Source organism: Myotis davidii, unplaced genomic scaffold (assembly GCF_000327345.1).
Source record: "Myotis davidii unplaced genomic scaffold, ASM32734v1 scaffold72, whole genome shotgun sequence".
Taxonomy (NCBI): domain Eukaryota; kingdom Metazoa; phylum Chordata; class Mammalia; order Chiroptera; family Vespertilionidae; genus Myotis; species Myotis davidii.
Window position 1 is genome coordinate 6,215,365 of NW_006284618.1, and position 7,642 is coordinate 6,223,006.

General features: G+C 41.1%; 1 protein-coding gene across 1 annotated transcript in view; it reads right to left on the reverse strand.

The window, feature by feature from the left end:
- The window catches only part of ZRANB1 (zinc finger, RAN-binding domain containing 1), a 34,951-nt gene extending 31,689 nt beyond the window's left edge, over window positions 1-3,262 (reverse strand). Inside the window, exon 1 of the mRNA XM_006754986.2 lies at window positions 3,226-3,262. The gene's annotated coding sequence lies outside the window, so the exon portion shown is untranslated. The remainder of the gene's footprint in view (window positions 1-3,225) is intronic.
- Window positions 3,263-7,642: the final 4,380 nt, after the last annotated feature.

A 7,642-nucleotide genomic window follows, 5' to 3' on the forward strand; every position in this document is an offset into this window, starting at 1 on the left:
CAGGCACCATGATATAGCAAAATCGCGAATCTTCAATGCATATATAAAGAAATATACGGTAACCCGAATTTACCACACTCGCAAAATCGCACACAGCCAACCATACACCTAGTATGGTATCGCGATTCGCGATTTTGCGCTATCATACTGGGTGTATGATCGGCTGTGTGCGATTTTGCGAGTGTGGTAAAATCGCATAACAGCAAAATCGCATAACAGCCGAGCATACACCCAGCAGCGCTGCTGATGCCTGAACGGTATGTGGAATGAAGTGGGTGGGCATCGGGAGGCCACTATGGCACGGGGCAAGCACTATGGGCAGTCTATCTGAAGTGTACCTGGCGTATAAGACAAACCCCCACTTGGAGGCATATTTTTCAGGGCCAAAAAATCGTCTTATACGCCGGCAAATACGGTAACAGAAATCCTAGACAGGGTAAGGGCGCTCTTCCAGACATTTTCTCCGGGTGTTTCCTGAACCTGGAGGCTCTATCTTCCACTTGACAAGTGCCCCCACTCGCCACACCCTCACTCCCTGCGCAGTATGAACTGGTAAGAGGACAAACTCTCTACACGAAAGGCTACTATTTAATAGCTAAAATAAAAACCACTTACTAAGACTTTAGTTTTCATGCTATGACCTCCACCTTGCACAGGATTAGTTAGAATAAAAGTACGGGTTATAAGTCAAACCAAAGACAAGATTCAGTCTTCCTCGGGAGATCCTGCAAAACGGGCTAAGTGGTCTGTCTGACTGTCAATAGCTCTAATCCTGTAAAGACCAAAACTCAATTTCACTTGATGCCTGCTACTTAACCAAAATATTTTAAAAAGGCCTTATTGTAATCAATTCTCTATTTTACTCCTGCTCATTTCTTTTAATAATGAACTACTATATTTAGAATTTTAATTTAACACAGCAATAAAAGTAGCTGGTTGGGCTGGTCAAATTAGACAATGGAAAGACATTTTTCTATGAAACCTTAAATGGCTGAGCACTAAATGCACATTAATATTAACTTAGTAGTGCTAGTCAATTCCCACCTGCAATGCTTGTTATTACTGAAGGGGGAAAACTGCTATAAACCAAGTAAGTAAAAAACAAACACAAAACAATAATTTGCTTGTATTTACTAGTAGTTTCGAAGGTTTTCTTCTTCAGCAACGGTATTTTTCCCTGACGCGCTAGTTTATATTTGCCTTGCTTAGAGTTTTAAATTTAATTTGTACACACTGATTACACACGATGTGACAAGTGTTTTGAAAGTCAGAGAACTAGAATCATATAAGTATCCCTAAGATGGACAATTGAGATTTAAATGGCAATTTTCATATTAATTAGGCAGTTTCTTCCTTTAGTTTCTCAGGGAAAAAATTAATTCCTTGCTCATGCTATTGGAAGTTAAAATGAACAAGTAGAGCCCTAGCTGGTTTGGCTCAGTGGATAGAGCGTCAGCCTGCGGACTGAAGGGTCCCAGGTTCGATTCAGGTCAAGGGCATGTACCTGGGTTGCGGGCACATTCCCAGTAGGGGGCGTGCAAGAGGCAGCTGAACCGATTTTTCTCTCTCATCGATGTTTCTAACTATCCCTCTCCCTTCCTCTCTGTAAAAAATCAATAAAATATATTTTAAAAAATGAACAAGTAGAAACTTACATGACAAGACAAATGATAGGGATACTCTAAGTAATTTCACTATTTCATTTACAATATTCACATTCAAAAATCCATGCATCCCTTGACTACTCCTTAGTTTGATATGTCTGTAGGCTCAACTAAACAGCTTACCTTACGTTGTTATCTTAGCTACTCCTCAGGGCACACTGAACGGTCCATGTCTGACAAGGAAGTTTGTCATAAAAAATGGAAGCATCCGTGTCAGATATGCCTGGTAAATAGCCTGCCTTCCAAAATACCCAGTAACTAAGCAAAACCAAAGCCAAGCTCAAGGCTTAGGATCAGGGCGTTATAATTATATTAGACAATGACAGATACAATGTCCACTCTACGGGAAGTTGGAACTTTGGAGAAATACTGCTTTTGGTAACAGAAAGCTAAAATCCACTGGAGAGGATTATCTGAGAGAGCCATTTATTCCGGTGGCAATCAGTAAATGGAATGTAAGAGAAAAGATAACAACAGCTCAACTATGTGATTTTGCATTATTGAGATGAAATTAACACTAAGTACATTTTTTTCTTCCAGATGTCAACATCCCTAAAAGGACATAAAATCTTTTTTAACAGCAACCAGCTCTGTAAGTATTGCACACTGAAAAACAACACCGTTATTAAATATCTTATAAGTTATTAAGATATAGTCAGATGCCCAAGTAAATTTAATTTTCAAGTCTGATTTTTCATTAACATAGACTTCCTGTGCTATCCAATGAATGATACTTCAATTAATTGGTACAATTACGCAGCAATAAAATCTGCATAATCTGGACCTTATTTACGGGGAACCAGACACAACTGCAACCCTTAAAACATATTCCTTGGTTCAAATACAACTGCAGCAGTTCCCATCCTGTAAAACAAAGGCCATGAATCCATTTGTGCATCAAGCTCTACCACATGTCTCCAAGCATATCAACCATGTCCAGTACAGATTCCTAACTGCTTTGGATCATATCCTTCCCAGTTCAAATAATAATAAAAGCACACGTATTGTGGATAAATGGGTTAGTGGCTGGGGGAAGGGAGGGGCTAGTAACTGAACATCTTTATACTGTCATGCTTCATAACAAACTAATTAAGCCATACTGGTGAAGCTCTACTTAAACACTGTAGAAGACATATCTACACTGACGTCTATACTACAAATTCCCCCACCTACCGAAACCTGTGAAGGAACTGGAGAAGGGAACAATCCTCAAGTGCGAACTCCTTAAGAAACAAACAGAGAAGCTCAGCTGCCAGTTTCAGATGATAAGTTATCCAAAGAAAGGACTAAAATCAGTCTCTAAGGTTCTAAGTGAGCTTTAGTAATACAAGTCTATATTTAGTAATATAAATATCTGTTAATAGAATTGTTGACATAAGTATTAATTAATATAAACCTGTAGAGACTTACAAATGCTCAAAAAGCATCTTAGGGGAATACAGATAAAGCTAAAAACTAAAAGAATATTCCAAACCTGTTGAATTTCCATGTTCTGCTAAAATATTGCAAAGTAATTAATTGTGAATTATAATATTTATATAAAGTACTACTTAACTCTTACGCCAAAAATTCCAGTTATGACCTCTTTTCTCCTCAGCATCTTTCTACATCACTGTCTTCCTCACAACAGTCGACTGAATAAATAACTGGTCTTGAGCGAGACCCTGAAGACTGTTGATTCGCTGAGGCCTCTCTCTACAATCTGACCTCATTCCAGGGCTCCAATCGCTTCCCACATCCCACAGTAAACCTCTTATCTTCCTCTGACAACAAACTCCTACCCTGACTTCCCCAGTCCCCACTGAGGACACCATCAATGCCCTTGCACCAGCATAAACGCAAAATCATCTTGAATTCTGCCTCTGTATGCCCCACATGCTCTCTGTAGCGGTCTCTGTCCAGTTCTTTTCTTCCCCTCCCAACTGCACCACCCCTGCCTGCCTCAGCCAGGTCAGACTCCCTCCTCTAAGACCTCCTAAGCGCCTTCCCTTTCTAAATGCATCCAGGTCACGTCATCAGCATCAATCTCCCAAGAGCAAGACTTCCTGAGCTCTCCCCTCCCCATGTGCCCACAGAGAACACACATACCCCAGCCTCATGCGCGCGCGCGCGCGCGCGCGCACACACACACACACACACACACACACACACACACACACACACACACACACACACACACCCCGAATAATACACACCTCAAGGCAGCAGTTGCCAACCGGTGGTCCGCGGGCCGAAAGGTTGGCGACCGCTGCTCCAGCACCAGCTGAGAAACACAAGTACTACCTAAGGCGCGGTTCAAGGCTCATCTCTCTCATGAAGTTTCCTTCAAGTCCGAGCAATCACACTTCAGGTGACATTTGGCACTGACTGTATTTCCTCTTGGAGCTAGCTGAGTTCTGAACACAGTGTGTGCCCTGTATCATGCCCTCCCCTCAGTTTCAATCAGGCTGCCAAGCTTTCAAAACTTCTGGCTCAGGGCTTCTGGTATGGAATGTGAGCCGCTGAAGAGCCTACACTGAGTGGCCTAAAAAAAGGAGAGTAGAGGTTTGGCAACTCAGGCAAAGGAAAGGAATTCTAGGGGATGGGATCCACTCCTGTGGCAGGACCTCAGTAGACAGTGGCTGCCACTAACAACTAGATGTCAAGCCACAGCACTCGTGAGATGGTTACCTATGCAAACCCTGGGGACAGGTACATGAGATTTAATTCTGCTCATCTCTCTATATGCATGTAATTTTTCATAATGAAAAGTTTTTTAAACCAGGAAGGTAACAAATGCTGTTCTAGACTAAAAACTAAGGCTTAGGTTGCTAAGGCTGGAAAAGGCGCAGGGATATTGTGAAGATGCTACTCAGAACTGTTTGAGAAGCAGTGTTAAAACATTTGGAAACTTTTGTCACAGGTACAATTCACAAAAGAGAGGAAATATGTCAAAATATGAATCAAAGTTTCTTTCATCCTAAACTTGCACAGATGAATCACACTTCAGAAAACCTAAAACCGACCTAAACTGACGTAATAAAATCTGTCTTTGCAATGTCTCTCATAAACACAGATGCAAAAATCCTGAACAAAATATTAGTAAATCTAACCCAACAATGTATAAAAAGAATTATATACCACAACCAAGTAGAGTTTACCCCAGATATGCAAGACGCATTCAATGTTTAAAAATCAGTAATGTAATCCATTTTATCAGCAGGACACAACACCCCCCCACAAAAAAAAAAAACCACACATAAACACATGCAGAAAAGGCATCTGACAAAATCCAACACTCATTCATGAATTTAAAAAAAAAAATTCCTAGAGCTAACAGGTGTAGATTACAGCAAGTTTACAGGATACAAGGTTAATATACAGAAATTAATTACCTTCCTATATACCAGCAATGGAATATGAAATTAAAAACATTAACATTAACATCCTCAAAATTTGAAACACTTAAGACTAACTCTAACAAAATATATACAAACTCCAAAACGCTAATGAAAGAAATCAAAGAACTAAAGAGACATTCCATGTTCATGGATAGGAAGACAATATTGTCAAAATCTCAGTTCTTCCCAAATTGATCAAAAGATTCATGCAATCCCAATCAAAATCCCAGCAAGTTATTTATCAACAAACTAATTCTAAAGTGTATATAGAGAAGTGTAAGACTCAGAATAGCCAACAGAGTACTGAAGAAAAAAATAAAGAGGACTGGCTACCCTGACATCAAGACTTAATATAAAGCTACTAGAGGCTCGGTGCATGAAATTCGTGCACGAGTAGGGTTCCTAGGCCTGGTTGGCAATCAGGGCCTTCCAGCTGCTGGCCAGGGCCTTCTTCCCTGGCTGCCGGCTGCTGACCAGAGCTTTCCTTCATTCCGCCCCGTCCCCTGATCAGTGGACGTCATAGCCTGTGATCAAACTCCCAGTCTCCTGGTCAAACTCCCAAGGGGACACTTTGCATATTAGCCTTTTATATATATAGAAAGTAATCAAGACTGGGATACTGATAAAAGAACAGACAAGTCAATGGGATAGAACAGAGAGCCCAGAAACAGGCTCATATACATAGAGTCAACAGATCTTGGAAAGCAGTAAAGGCAATATGATGGGGAAAAGATAGTCTTTTCAAAAAGTGGTGCTAAATTACACATGCATTAAAAAAAAAAAAAAAAGACTCTAGACACAGACCTCACACCCTTCACCAAAAAAAATCAAGCACGGCCTGGCCAGCATGGCTCAGTGGTTGAACATCAACCTATGAACCAGGAAGTCACGGTCAGGACACATGCTCAGGCTGTGGGCTCTATCCCGGATGGGGAGCGTGTGGGAGACGGCCAATCAATAATTCTCTCTCATCATTGACGTTTCTATCTCTCTCTCTTCCTCTCCCTTCCTCTCTGAATATAAGTGTGTGTGTGTGTGTGTGTATTTATATTATATATATATTAATTAAGCACATACCTAATGTAAATGCAGAACTATAAAACTCCTAGAAAATAAGAAGAAAATCTAGATAACCTTGGCTATGGCAATGTCTTTTTAAATAAAGTACCAAAGGCACAACCAATGGAAGAAATAATTGATAGGCTGGATTGGTTAAAATTAAAAAACTGCTTTGCAAAACACAGTATAAAGAATGTCAAAAAAAAGCCAGAGAATAGGAAAAAATATATGCAATATGCAAAAGACAAACCTGATAAAAGACTGTTATCCTAAGTATACAAAGAACTCTTGAAACTCAACAATAAGAAAACAAACAATCCAATTAGAACATGGGTAAAAGACCTCAGCAGATACCTCACCAATGAACATACAGTGGGGCCTTGACTTACGAGCATCCCGACTAACGAGTTTTTCAAGATACGAGTTTTTCGAGATACGAGCCGTCTCTCGGCTGATTTTTTGCTTTGAGTTGTGAGCTAAAATTCAGGTTATGAGCCAGCTTCAGATACCCCACCGCTAGTTGGCGCAGCGAACATCACAGTGAACGCCACCACATCAGCCCAGCATCACGTGTCTCACTCGTTCACTGTTGATTTGACATACGAGTAATTTGAGTTACGAGCTCCGTCTCGGAACGAATTAAACTCGTAAGTCAAGGCCCCACTGTATACAGATGGCAAGCAGTCATGAAAAAATGCTCACTATCTATGTCAGTAGGGAACTGCAAACTAAACAGCAGTGAGACACCACTCATTCCACACCGAATGGAATGACCAAAATCCAGAACCCTGACGACACCAATGCTGGCAAGGGCTGTGGAACAGGTACTCTCACTCACTGCTGGTGGGATGCAAATGGTACAGCCGTTTAGAAAGAGAGTTTGGCAGTTTCTTACAAAACTAAGCATGCTCTTTCTTACCGTAAGATCCAGCAATTGTGCATCTTGGTGTTTACCCAAAGGGGTTGAAAAATTATATCCACACAAAAGCCTGCACACACATATTTACAGCAGCTTTATCCATAATTGCCTATACTTGCAAGCAGCCAAGATGTCCTTCAGTAGGTGAATGGATAAGTAAACTGTGGTAGAGTCAAACAATTAATACAATTCAGTCCTAACAGGAAATGAGTTATCAAGCCATGAAAAGACATGGAGGAACCTTACATGCATCCTACTAAGCAAAAGAAGCCCATCTGAAATGCTTCTTACATAACTCTTATTCCAACTATATGACATTCTGGAGGAGGCAAGCTATGGAGACAAGAACGGCTGATGTGAGGACTGAGGGAAGGGTGACTAGGCAGAGCACAGAGGATCTTTAGGGTGGTGAAACTCTTCCATGTGACATGGTAACGGTGGTTACCTGTCACTATCCACCTGTCAGTGCACACCACCAAGAGCCATGGTTTTGCCTTAATGTAAACTATGGACTCTGGCGGATGAAGCTGTGCAGAGGAAGACCCATCCCTTGTAACAAATGCACCGCTCTGCTTCGAGATGCTGGTAGTGGGAGCGGTGACGCGTGTGTGGGGATGAGA